Source organism: Nyctereutes procyonoides, unplaced genomic scaffold (genome assembly GCF_905146905.1).
Source record: "Nyctereutes procyonoides isolate TBG_1078 unplaced genomic scaffold, NYPRO_anot_genome, whole genome shotgun sequence".
Taxonomy (NCBI): domain Eukaryota; kingdom Metazoa; phylum Chordata; class Mammalia; order Carnivora; family Canidae; genus Nyctereutes; species Nyctereutes procyonoides.
Genome location: NW_026575031.1, coordinates 7,586,902 through 7,601,227, shown reverse-complemented (window position 1 = coordinate 7,601,227; position 14,326 = coordinate 7,586,902).

Below are 14,326 nucleotides of genomic sequence, written 5' to 3'. Positions count from 1 at the left end.
AAATGAGAAAAATACTATAGTATTGTGAAAATTATAGGATATTATGCAAATCACTCAGGATTGTGTCTATATCTAGAAAATGCTCAATACAAGTTAACTATTAGTAGTAATTGTTGGGTAAATGAAGGCCCAGACCAAAAGGAGTGATTTCATTGCCTTAAGTGATTTTTTTAAAGTTTGTTTGTTTATTTATTTATTTATTTATTTTAAAAAGTTTGCTTATTTATTTGAATAAACAAGATTTTACTTGCTTATTCATGAGAAACACAGAGAAAGAGGCAGAGGGAGAAGCAGGCTTCTTGCTAGGAGCCTGATGTGGAACTTGATCCCAGATTCCAGGATCACGCCCTGAGCTGAGGACAGACGCTCAACTGCTAAGCCACCTAGGCGTCCCTATTTATTTATTTAGTAATCTCTACACCCAATATGGGGCTCGAACTCACAACCCTGAGATCAGGGACTAATGCTCTTCTGATTGAGGCAGCCAGCCTCCCCAAGTTAGGGTTTAAAAAAAAAATTTTTTTTTTAGATTTATTTGTTTATTTGAGCGAGAGAGAGAGAGAGAGAGCAAGAGCAAACGCAAGTAGAGGGAGAAACAGGAGAGGGAGAGAGAGAATCCCAACCAGTCTCTCCTCACTGAGCATGGAGCCCAATGCAGGGCTGGATCCCAGGACCTCAGGATCATGCCCTGAGCCCAAGATAGATGCTTAACTGAGCCACCCAGGCGCCCTTTAGGTTTTTTTTTTTTAAAGATTTTATTTATTTATTTATTTATTTATTTATTTATTTATTTATTTATTTATTTATTTATTAAAGACACAGAGAGAGAAAGGCAGAGATGTAGGCAGAGGGAGAAGCAGGCTCCAGGTAGGGAGCCCATTGCGGGACTCAATCCTGAGACCTCAGATCACACCCTGAGCCAGGGGCAAGTGCTCAACCGCTGAGCCACCCAGGAGTCCCTAGGTTTTATTTTTTAAATACACATTCTTTTTAGAAGTTTTAGACTTATGAAAAAAGTGAGAAGATAATAAAGGGTTTCCATGTACCTCACATTCAGTTTCTTTTACTATGAACATCTTACATTAGTATGGCATATTTGTTAAAATTAGTAAATCAGTGTATCGATACATTATTATTTTTTTAAAGATTTTATTTATTTATTTTTCATGAAAGACACACAGAGAGAGGCAGAGACACAGGCAGAGGGAGAAGCAGGCTCCATGCAGGGAGCCCGATGTGGGACTCAATCCCGGGACTCCAGGATCACGCCCTGGGCCAAAGGCAGGCTCCAAGCCGCTGAGCCACCCAGGGATTCCCTCGATACATTATTATTAACTAAAGTCCATATACTTTATTCAGATCTCTTCAGTTTTTTTTAAAGATTTTATTTATTTATTCATGAGAGACACACAGAGAGAGAGAAAGAGGCAGAGACACAGGCAGAGGGAGAAGCAGGCTCCATGCAGGGAGCCCGACATGGGACTCGATCCTGGGTCTCCAGGATCATGCCCTGGGCCGAAGGCGGTGCTAAACCACTGAGCCACCTGAGGCTGCCCCAGATCTCTTCAGTTTTTACCTACTGTCCTCTTTCCATCTCCAGGATATCACCTTATATTTAGTTGTCATGTCTCCTCAGGCTTCTCTTGAAAATGGCAGTTTTTTAGAATTTCCTTGCTTTTGATGATCTTGACAATTTTGAGGAGTATTGAGCATGTATTTTGTAGGATGCTCTCTGTTGGAATTTGTCTGATATGTCTTTTTCTTTTTTTAAGATTTTATTTATTTATTCATGACAGACACACACAGAGAGAGAGACAGAGACACAGGCAGAGGGAGAAGCAGGCTTCTCACAGGGAGGCTGATGCGGCACTCAGTCCCAGAACCCCAGGATCATGCCCTGAGCCAAAGATAGATTCTCGACTGCTGAGCTACCCAGGCATCCGTAGGAATTTGTTTTTATTTATTTTTTTAAAGGTTTTATTTATTTATTCATGAGAGACACAGAGAGTGAGGCAGAGACACAGGCAGAGGGAGGAGCCTGATGTGGGGGACACATCAGGGAGCCTGATGTGGGACTCAGTCCCGGATCCTGGGATCACACCCTGAGCCGAAGGCAGATGCTCATCTGCTAAGCCACCCAGGCATCCCTAGGAATTTGTTTTTAAATTTAATTTTTATTTTAATTATCATAAAAAGGTATAAATTTTAAAACAGGGCCATAAGACTTATTAAGGGAACTCATCAGTCCTTTTCCTCATCCCCCGTTAAACTCTATCTGACCTGTCTGTACTCATCTCTCAGTGTTCCGGATGTGCTGATCTAGGGATGTTCCCAAAAGGCACATGCCTCTGCAGACATTTGAGTATTTGGTCTTGGGAGTTTGATCCCTCTGGAAAGACTTTGCTGATATCCCTCCCCTTGCCAGCAATAGGGCCCTCTCCTAGGTGCTCCTCTAGCCTCTAGCACTGTTTGCCCATGTTATGATCACTCTGCATTACAATTGTCTGGCAGTATTTCTCTCTCTCTCTCTCTCTCCTTTCCTGTTCCTTCACTCTCTCTCCCTCTTCCCCTTCTCCTCCTCCACTGTCTCTCTCTTTCCTCCCACCCCTCTTCTACTTCTTGCCCCTTCCCCCTCCTACCTTTCCCTCCCCCACCCTGGGGTGGCTCTGTATAAGCTTCCTGAGGGCAGGGACAGGTGCACAAGTACACCCTCTCCTAGGACAGAGCCTGGCACATTCTTAAAATATGTTGAAGGGAAAAAGGTCCTAGCTAATGCAGAACACCTCTTCTCAATCCTTTATAAGAGATTGTAAATCTCTTCTCTTTCCTATTTGGTTCCTTTCCAAATGTTTTCAAACCTATCTGAATGGCCCCAATTTTCAAAAAGCCTTCTCCCCTCCCCGATACTGTTATTTCTCTTTCACTGAGTTAATGTCAAAACCCTACCCAAGGCATGTGTGGACCCAACCTACCTTCTTTCTTTCTGCTACCTTCTAGAATTATAGGCCCAGTGGTCCCAGAGAAGACACTAGAAGTCAGGGAACAGAGACACTTTTTTCACTTGTCTGTGTGGGAAATGAAAGCACTCTCAGTTCATTGGTTCTCAAACTGAGGCTCACACGTCCTTAGGGGTATGAGAGGCTCTCCCCAAGAGACACAGCGCCAAGGAAATCAGTGTCCTCAGCTTCCCTCTTCTATTTCCTAAATGTTATCAACAGAAGAAGGTACCTGGGAAGAATAAACAGGTTTTCTTCCACCTCCTCTGCTCCTACTTTTCAAAGAATAACACACCACTCACACAGTGGGATGGTAAAACCAAAACCCTCCACACGATGGTGCTTCCTTTAGGGCATAGAAATCTGCAGGGAGTCCAGCAAAGAGACCTCTGGAATTATTGCTGGTATTCTTACAAAGAACAGGTAACAAATCCTTTGTACATCAAATGGTTTTCGGTTCTCTAATTTGAGTACAATTTGAGAATCTAATCAGGTGCTGGCTTATTGAAAAAAAAATACTAACATTTTTGGCATATAATTTGGGATGGAGTCAAATAATCAGGTGACATTGCTATATCAAACCTTCTGTTCCCATCTGACGTTTATGTGAACAAGCTTTACTCACATTTAGATCAACACAAAACAAAAAACATAGGAAGATAATTGATGCTAAACTTTGTCTCATTCAAGCATTCTATCTATGAATAAATGAACTAATTGAAAAAACCAGGGGCACCTGGGTGGCCCAGTTGAGCATCTGGCTCTTGGTTTCCACTTGGATCATGATCTCAGGGTCGTGGGATTGAGCCCCGTGTCAGGCTCAGTGCTCAGTGTGGAGTCTGCTTGGGATTCTCCCTCTCTCACACCTCCTCCTCCCTCTCTTCTCCACCCCCCCATTCACTCTCCCTCTATTTATAAATAAATAAAATATTAAAGAAAACAAAACCTGGGCAGCCCAGGTGGCTCAGTGGGTTAGCATCAACTTCAGCCCAGGGCATGATCCTGGAGACCCGGGATCGAGTCCCACGTCAGGCTCCCTACATAGAGCCTGCTTCCCCCTCTGCCTGTGTCTCTGCCTCTCTCTGTGTGTCTCTCATGAATAAATAAATAAAATCTTTTAAAAAAAAGAAAACAAAACCAAAAAATAGCCCTATGGATCTCATCAAGAGATGTATTCCTAATATAATTTTACTTTTTATGTATAATTATTTTAATCAAACTGTATGTTTTGATCAGTTGAATAATAATTATAATGATAACTTCATTCAAAAGACAACAACGTTGACTTAGAACCTCACAGTAACAAGAAATATATCATTATAATGTTCAAAAACATTTATATACTAATTAAATATAAGGAAATCTGGCTGGCTCACTCAGTAGAGTATGCAACTCTTGATCCTGGGGTTGTGAGTTTGAGCCCCACTTTGGGTGTAGAGATTACTTAAAAATAAAATATTAAAAAATAATAATTAGGATAAGTCATCAATAAAAGTTTTTGATCATAACATATATTCTAGTAAGACTGGAACATTGAAAGAGAAAATAAATTATGTAAAATTTCCAGCTATTAAAAAGTAGAGCTCTGTCACATTTTTTTAGGTCACATATTTTTTATTTTTATTTATTTATTTTAAATATTTTATTTATGTATTTATGTATTTATTCATGAGAGACACAGAGAGAGAGAGGCAGAGACATAGGCAGAGGGAGAAGCAGGCTCCCCATGGGGAGCCTGATATGGGACCCTATTTCAGAACCCCGGGACCACAACCTGAGCCAAAGGCAGCCGCTCAACCACTGAGCCACCCAGGTGCCCCAGGTCACATATTTTTTAAATGGATACATTTTTAAATACATTGCTTTGGTATTTCCATGTCAATGCATAGTGTAAAAGAATGAGGTAATAGTTTTCTTTAAATATCAATATTCATTGACAAGAATGCTACAAGTGACATCCTTTGGAAGTTTTTGGTCTTAAGATGAAAAGTTTTAGTGGTCAGTAGAGTTGTTTTTTTTTTTTTTTTTTTTTTTAGTAGAGTTTTATAAACTTCTTTTAGAGGGTATTGGAGGCTTGGTGGGTCCATGCTTTGTCTCAGCACCACTTAGTTGGGACCCCTCCCAGGTTGGCTTTTGTTCTCCACAATAAATATTGATATTTAAAGAAAACTATTACCTCATTCAGAATATGGAACATAACAGTCAGTTGCTGCTAGACAAATCACCTACCTGCTCTGGGCTCCTCTCCTTTCCTTAGCTCTAAACTGTGAAGGTGGAACTAGACCATCTCTAACATTCTGTGGTTCTCTGAAAGCCAAACCATTGGCACAGTCCATTTAGGGACAGTGCCTAGGGAATAATGATTTTCAGGGCAATGTCTCAGAGCTAGTTGCTATGCTTCTTATCTATCCCTCAGTTTAGGAGACGTTTCAAAAGATGCCATAACCAGGAAGCCTTCTCTGATTAATGTAAAACCCAGTAAAATCTAACAACCAGCCCTCATCCTGCCTCCAACTAAATGCACCCATTACGTCATACCGCATACGTCTGAGCTAACTTGCCTGTAGACTCACCCATGTGGCCTCTTACAGAAACGAAAAACAATAGCAACGACACAACAATAAATCTCACATATTTTAGAAAAGCCACTGAAGGGTGCCTGGGTGGCTCAGTCAGTTAAGATGATTAAGATGGAGCCCTGCTTCTCATCTGGGAGGAATAAGAAGGAACTTTTTTAGGGGAGATGGAAATATTTTATATCTTGACTGTGCTGGTGGTGGGGACTATCACACCTTCTATGTAATATATAAATAAAGTTGATCACAATACAAAAATTTAAAAAGATCTCTGACCAAATGTTGGAATGTAATCAGTATTTACATGGCAAAAGATAAAACAATAGATGACCTGCTTTGTAGCCCATAGATAATTCTTTAATTTATTAATTAATTTATATATTAATTTTTTTTTTATTTATTCATGAGAGACACAGAGAGAGAGGCAGAGACACAGGCAGTGGGAGAAGCAGGCTAGTTGCAGGGAGCCTGATGCGGGACTCGATCTGAGGACCCCTGGATCATCACCTGAGCCAAAGGCAGATGCTCAACCACCCAGGCATCCCAGCACATAAATAATTCTCAAGGGGGAGGACTAAAAAGATAGTGGTGGTGGAGCACAGACCTGGGCTGCACAGTCCTGGCTGTCTCAGACTCAAGGCCTTGGGCTAGTCACTTCACCTCTAAGGAGACTCAGTTTCCTTATCTGTAAAATAAAGATCATAACAATACCAGGATGTTAGGATGATAACTTCAATAAAAGTGAATTTCTTTTCCTGTTCCCTATCTAGGTCTCAGAAGACAAAATCCTGAATCTTACCTTACTTGACAAATCTGTGCTGTTTACTCTCAGGCAGGGCCATGACTTCATCAGAAAAAATTGCCCTGACCCAGGGAGAAGATAATTATAATAATGGAGCACACTTGCAGAACACTTTCTATGGTCACCACGCTAAGCATTCTCCATAATTCATTTAGTTCCCACAACATTCTATGAGATAGGTACTATTCTAACCCCATTTTACAGGCAAGGAAACTGAAGAAGACAACAGCTAGTAGGTAACACAACCTGGATACTAATCCAGGTGCTGTGTCCCAGAACCCATGCTCTTGACCATCAAGCAAATATGTCACTTATTGACAAAATTGTAATTTGAGATAAAGGAAGGGAAAGGAATTTGACTTGGAAATACTAGCTTTATACAAATTTAAATGTGAACAAATCCCAGTACCTTTCATATTAGTACTTTCACAAAATTGTGAATGATTTCACGTGGGTCTGGAAAATCCTGCTCTGTTTCTGGTTCTAGCTGCTGCAGTCTTTCTGAAGAGCACGCTGGACTGCTAACAGGAGTAAAAAAAAAAAAAAGGGGTGACCAGCCCTCCTTTATTTATTTATTTATTTATGTATTTATGTATTTATGTATTTATTTATTTAGAGATAGTGCATGTGAGCAGGGCAGAAGGTGAGGGAGAAAGAGAATCTCAAGCAGGTTCCATGTTTTCAAAACTAGTGAAACAGACAGTGGGTTCAGGGAAGGGGGACAGTTAGTATAGGGTAGAGCAAAGTAGAGAAGTAGATGAGCCCTGTTTTGATCACTGCTGTGTACCCAGTACTTTCTACAGAGCCTGGCCCAGAGAGTAAGTTCTGAAAGAACCTCATGGAATGAACGAATGAAGGGAACAGACTATTCATAATCCTGCCTTTCATAGGTAATCATTATTTACTTGTTGGTGCATTTCCCCCTTTTTTCTAAATACACAAGAAATATATATTTTTAATTTCTTTTTCTAAAAAGATTTTATTTATTTATTCATGAGAGACACAGAGAGAGATAGAGAGGCAGAGACACAGGCAGAGGGAGAAGCAGGCTCCATGCAGGGAACCCGATGTGGGACTCAGTCCCGGGTCTCCAGGATCATGCCCTGGGCTGAAGGCGGCACTAAGCCGCTGAGCCACCCGGGCTGCCCTATATTTTTAATTTCAATAACTTTTTTCTGTACAAAAGTAACACGTTCATTGTAGAAAAAGAAGATGCTAATAAGCAACATATTATTAATAGCTAACATGTGAGGTGCCTGGGTGGCTCAGTAGGTTAAATGATTGACTTTTGATTTCAGCTCAGGTCATGATCTCAAGGTCATGAGATGGAGCCCTGTGTCAGGGCTCTGCCCTCAGTGGGGAGTCTGCTCCAGATTCTCTCTCCCTCTCCCTGTGCCCCTCTCCCTGCCATGCATTCTCTCTCTCTCTCTCTCTCTCTCTCTCTCTCTCTCTCTCTCTCTCTCAAACAAATAAATAAATAAAATCTAAAAAAGAAGAAGCAGCTGCTAAGCAATACGACTTATTTTAAAAAATGGCTATCATGTACTTGGGGCACATTGTATGTCAGGCAAAATAATCTTCCCACCTAGTGGTAATGATTCCACATTTTAATATACATCCTTCATATAGAACTCTCTTTTATTCTAACTGCACACTTTTTTTTAACACTTAGGCTCAAACTGTATATATAACTCATATCATTTAATATTATCTTTTAACATTTCCTCATGTCATGGAAAATTCTCTTAAGGATCGTTTGCAGGGGGGATCCCTGGGTGGCTCGGCGGTTTTGCGCCTGCCTTTGGCCCAGGGCGCAGTCCTGCAGTCCCCGGATCGAGTCCCGCGTCGGGCTCCCAGCATGGAGCCTGCTTCTCCCTCTGCCTGTGTCTCTGCCTCTCTCTCTCTCTCTCTCTATCATAAATAAATAAATAAATAAATCTTTAAAAAAAAAAAAAAAGGATCGTTTGCAGGGGTGGAGGATGTAGGATGCCAGGTAGAGACTCAGACACTATCCAGTGGCTAACAAGGCGTCATTACAGGCTTTGAGTGAGATAGTGACAGAATAAGTTTTCTGTCTTAGGAAGCTTGGGTGCACCAGCAATGTTCCAAGCAAAGATGGGAGGCAGACAGGAGGTGATTATTGTGGCAAATGATGCTAGAAGGAAGAGGGGAGTCCAGTACTCCAAAGAAAGGATTGAGGCGGTGCCTGGGATGCTTAGTGGTTGAGCATCTGCCTTTGGTTCAGGTTGTGATCCCAGGGTCCTGGGATCAAGTCCCGCATCAGGCTACCTGAGGGGAGACTGCTTCTCCCTCTGTCTGTGTCTCTGCCTCTCTGTATCTCTCATGAATAAATAAATAAAATCTCAAAAAAAAAAAATACTGGCCAGGGCTTGAGTGCAAGGTCTAGGTGAGTAAAAGGGATTTGAGGGGGGCAGTAGCAGTTGGAATTAACTAGGTATAGTGGAGGTAGAGAGAAAGACAGGGAGGAACAGAGGCTAAAGCTGAATTAGGAGGTGGATGCAGGGCAGGGCGGAAGCCTGAGCCTTGGGACATGGAGGACATGGATGGGGTTGGGTCGGAGAGCTGACTAGCAGGACCATGTCCTGGGAGGACACAATGAGGCCATCTCAGACCAGGCCTCTGAGTTTGCCACCAACTCCCTCCCAGGATGCAAGAACACCCAAGTATAGAAACCAGTTAAAAACCAATAACTGTGGGGGCATCTGGGTGGCTCTGTCAGTTAAGTGTCTGCTTTCTGCTCAGGTCATGATCCCAGCATCCTGGCATTGGAGCCCCACTGAGCTCCCTGCTCAGCGGGGAGTCTGCTTCTCCCTCTGCCTCTCCCCCTGCTCATGGTTCTCCACAAGTACATGCTCTCTCTCTCTCTCTTGCTCTGAAATACATAAAAGAATATTTTTAAAAAACCACCAATTAACTGTGCAGTCTATTTTTTGTATGTGTAGTTGTATCTTGTAAATAAATGTTGTTTTCCCCAGCTTTACTGAGGTATGATTAGCAAAGAAACGAAGTGTTAAATAGACAATTCTTTCCCAGAGCTCCTTCTGAGCAACAGACCTGAGTTGGAGGCCTCAGAGCTGAGTATGCATGGAAACTGGAGAAAGACTGCTCTAGGTGCATTTCTCTCACAAAAAGCCTGCACACTAAACTTGCTAAGTAAACACTACCCCACAACCAGTTTTTTTGTTAACGCCCTTTTCAGTAGTAGGAAAATCACAATGGTGGGGTAGGGGTAGATTTGTTTGGTTTGCTCTCGCTGTGGTTTTGCCGTAGGTATCTCAACATATGCAGGATTTTTAAATAAGATAAGGTAAAAACAGAAATGCCTAAGAACTTGACCACACCTGAAGACGAATTTGTAAAGTGTCCACCACTTACTGGCTTCTTTAATGTTGGGCAAGTCCCCTGTTGCTCCTCTGGGCCGCCAGTATATTGACCCTCTCCCCCAGCCATCTCACTTGGCTTCCTGGAAGACAGGGTAACTAAAGCACTTTTATAAGTCTAAGTCCCACATACTTGTGTCAGACATTCTGGAAATAAAATGTTATTCCTGCCATAATTCAATGTCAGGGCCATGTTTAGTTTTGGGGGTGTTTTCTTTCTTTCTTTGTTTTTTAATAAACTATTTTAGAACAGTTTACATTTACAGAAAAATTGACAGAATAATTTCCATAAACCTCCAACCCAGGTTCCTGTTATAAACATCTTGCACTACCTGGTTATATTTGTCAGAATTAATGAACCAGGGGCACCTGCGTGGTTCAGTGGTTGAGTGTCTGCCTTCGGCTCAGGTCATGATCCTGGGGTCCTGGGATTGAGTCCCACATCAGGCTCCCTGCATGGAGCCTGCTTCTCCCTCTGCCTGTGTCTCTGCCTGTCTCTGTCTCTCATAAATAAATAAATAAACAAACAAATATTTTTAAAAAAGAATTAATGAACCAACATGGATACATTATTACTAACTAAATTCATATTTTATTCAGAATCCCTCAGTTTTTCCCTAGTGTCCTCTTTCAGCTCCAGAATCCCATCCAGCGAACTACATTACATTCTCCTCAGGCTCCTCTTGACTCTTTCCAGTTTTTCAGACTTTCCTTGTTCCTGATGGCCTTGACAGTTTTGAGGAGTACTGGCAGGCAATTATAAAATGTCTCTCTAATGGAACTTTTAAAAAAAGATTTTATTTATTTATTCATGAGAGACACAGAGGGAGAGAGAGGCAGAGACACAGGTAGAGGGAGAAGCAGGCTCCACCCAGGGAGCCGACGTGGGACTGGATCCCGGGCCTCCAGGATCACGCCCTGGGCTGAGGATGGCACTGAACCGCTGAGCCACCTGGGCTGCCCCAATGGAACTTTTCTGACATTTTTCTCACGATGAGACTTCGGTTCCGGTAGGGAAGACCACAGAGGAAAAATGCCTTTCTCATTGCATCATATCAAGGGCACATACTATCAGCTTGACTTATTGATATTGATCTTCATCTTGATCACCTGGTTGAGGGAGTGTTTGTCAGGAGTCTTTGCTGTGAAGTTACTCTTCCTCTCACCCCCCTACTTTTTTCATTGTGTCCTCCTTGAAAGAAAGTCACTATGTGCAGCCCACACTTAAGGAGTTAGGGGTTATGCTCCTCCACAAGGTTTGAGTATCTGCATACATTATTTAGAATTTTGCACAGGAGATCTGCCTATTATTGTCTATAAATTCATGTATTCAATCATTTATATCAGAATAGACTAGTCAATATTTATTTATTTATTAAATATTTTATTTATTTATCATGAGAGACAGAGAGGGGTGGAGACACAGGCAGAGGGAGAAGCAGGCTCCCCACAGGGGAGCCTGATGCGGGACTCAGTCTCAGGACCTGGGGATCACAACCTGAGCCAAGGCAAGACGCTCAACCACTGAGCTACTCAGGCATTCCTACCTGTGAATATTTATTTCATACTTTGGGTTATAATCCAGTACTCCTTTATTGTGTTGTTCAAATTGTTCCAGATTTGGCCCTTGGAAGCTCTTTCAGTTGGGTCTGTGTCCATTTGATGTACCTCCATCTTCCCTTTGTTTTGTTTAGGACTTCCTCACTTTCTGTACCACAGAATGCTCCAGGCTCATCTTGTGTATTTTCTTCCCCAGTTCTTGGATCAAACATTTCTCTAAGGAGAATGTTAGGGCCAAGTTTTCATCTTAGCAAATGTGTGTCTGGCTGGAAGTTAGGACAGATGATCTGTTGGGTGGGCAGGAATAAGACTCAATCCACCTTTAGGAGGGGACTTTCCCAGCAGTAGCAGCTACAATTGCAAGTCCTTAGCTGAGAAACAGGTGACTCATCAGCTCCCAGGGTTGTCTCCACCCTCCCCTTCTTGCTGGCAAGACTGTCCCTAAACCAGCTCAGACAGAGGGACCTAGGTCAGAAAGTGTCCCCACCCATGGGGCCAGCTGTAGGCCAAGTCAGGGCTTTTTCCCCATGCCCAGCAGACAACTCCCCCCATTTGTGTATTATTTATATATACCCTCCATACCTGCAGAAAGGATTAAGCAAGATTACCCTCAAATTTACAACTACAATAAAACTATTATTAAAACTTGGGCAAAAAGACATGAGTTCTGTGAAGAAGAGCCTCTCTGTGTGTATATGTGTGTGAAGTAATTTTGTCCCAGACACCTGGTTCCCTGAATCACAGATTGCTAGCACCAGAAGGGCTTTCAGGAGCAAACAGGCTTCACCTGTCATTTTATAATGGTAAGATGCATCAGGTAATTTTTCGGGAATCACATAGTTAATGAGCTGAAGAAGTAGGCATACTAGATCTCCTGATATACACAGGTCTTTTCAAATCCTCATTCTTGCCTCCCTTTCCAGGAGATAAAAACAACAACAACAACAAAAAACTCCAAAAATAGCTTTTGGACCTCCTGGAGGATATAATGGCAAGATAACACTTTGGGGCCTCTTTCACTTGCTAGATAAATAAACTAATGTGGATATGTCTGAGGAGTCCCGGGGCTATAATTCGGGATTATTAGCATCCCCAGATACAGACGTAGGGAATGTAGGATGTAGACATTGGGATATAGAAGCAGATATTGAGGAGGATCCTACCATTTCCCACAATCAAGATTTTAATGGCTAAATCAGCAACTTTTGGGACACCTGGGTGGCTCAGATGGTTAAGCATCTGCCTTCGACTCAGGTCATGATCTCTGGGTCTTGGGATGGAGCCCTGCATTGGGCTCCTGATTCAACTGGGAGTCTGTTTCTCCCTCTCCCTCTGCTTCTCTCTTGTGCTAATGCTGTCTTGAATGAATAAATTTAAAAAATCTTTTTAAAAAGTCAGCAACTTTCTAGGTGTTGTCCCCAACTTTTGACAAGGAAGAAAGGAAGGGAGGCAGGAAGGAAAGAAGGGGAAAAGGAAGAAACATAAAAACCAGGGATCCTGAGACTTTCTCCAAGAGATTTAGAGATTTGGGTTTATGGATTTTTATACTACCAATTGTTTAATATTCATGGACTCCTCCCCTCCCAACACTATCCCTGCAACAACTCAAGAATGAGGTGTTCTCAATGATCATTGTATAAGCTGAGATGAAAGACTGCCTTAGAATTCAGAGAAAGGATTCTAGGCCTGGTGTCACTTGGTGTGTGGCTGAAATAAAGAGATGAAATTAGCTCTCTTGGTGACCTCACCTTCCTAGAGCTATCTGGGATATCTTGCCTCAGTCTGCAGGCTCTTTTTGGGGCACGGACAGTGGGTGGCCCAAAACGGCATCAGCAAATATGTAACTACTATGTGCTTTTGATGAGGATGATGATGATGAAGATAATATTAGGGACTTTGGGGATTTAGAAAACACTCAAATGGAGAATTGTCCTTGGAGACCCTCTCCAGCTAGATTCTCCAGCACCCCAAAGTCCCTTAGCAGAGTATAGTGAAGGTGTTTAAGTCCTCCTCCAGGCCTAATCTGGAAAAAGCTCTTCCCCTGGGAGTACAGTAAGTTCCTGATGTGTTCATGTTTGAGTTTATCTCCTGTCTTTTTACAATCTGTTTTGTTTTTTCCCTAAGATTTATTTTTATTTTTTTTATTTTATTTATTTTTTGATAGACAGAGAGAGAGAGAGAGAGAGAGAGAGAGGCAGAGACACAGGCAGAGGGAGAAGCAGGCTCCATGCACCGGGAGCCCGACGTGGGATTCGATCCCGAGTCTCCAGGATCGCGCCCTGGGGATCCCTGGGTGGCGCAGCGGTTTGGCGCCTGCCTTTGGCCCGGGGCGCGATCCTGGAGACCCGGGATCGAATCCCACGTCGGGCTCCCGGTGCATGGAGCCTGCTTCTCCCTCTGCCTGTGTCTCTGCCTCTCTCTCTCTCTCTGTGTGACTATCATAAATAAATAAAAAAAATTGAAGTCATCTCTACACCCAATGTGGGGCTTGAACTTACAAGCCTGAGATCAAGAGTTGAACGCTCTATCAACTGAGCCAGCCAGGTGCTCCCAGGACCTATAGATATATTTTTTAAAATCATCCATTAATTAAGAAAATCATTATCCAGACATTCCAAACTTGTGCAAACATCTATCTAGGTTTTTTTGTTTTATTTTGAACAAAGGTTTAATTTGAACGTGCTGTTTTATGTGTGCTGCAATTTGCTTATTCCTCCTAACAATAAATCCTGGATATCTTTCTCTGCCATGATACCTAGGTCGGCCTCATTCTGGCGATTCTTTGTCCTTCTACCAGTTCTCGTTCTGCCTCTCTTCCTCCCGGACGTTTGTGATTGCCGGGTCTCGTGGGGTGCACTGCGGAGGGAGGCCGGCAGGAGGCCCGGCAGGAGGCCCGGCGGTGGGCGGCGCCCGGGGCCGCAGGGGACATGCAGATGAGGTGGGCGGGGCCCCCGCATATACCCAAGGGTAGCGGCGGGCGGGCGCGCCCGG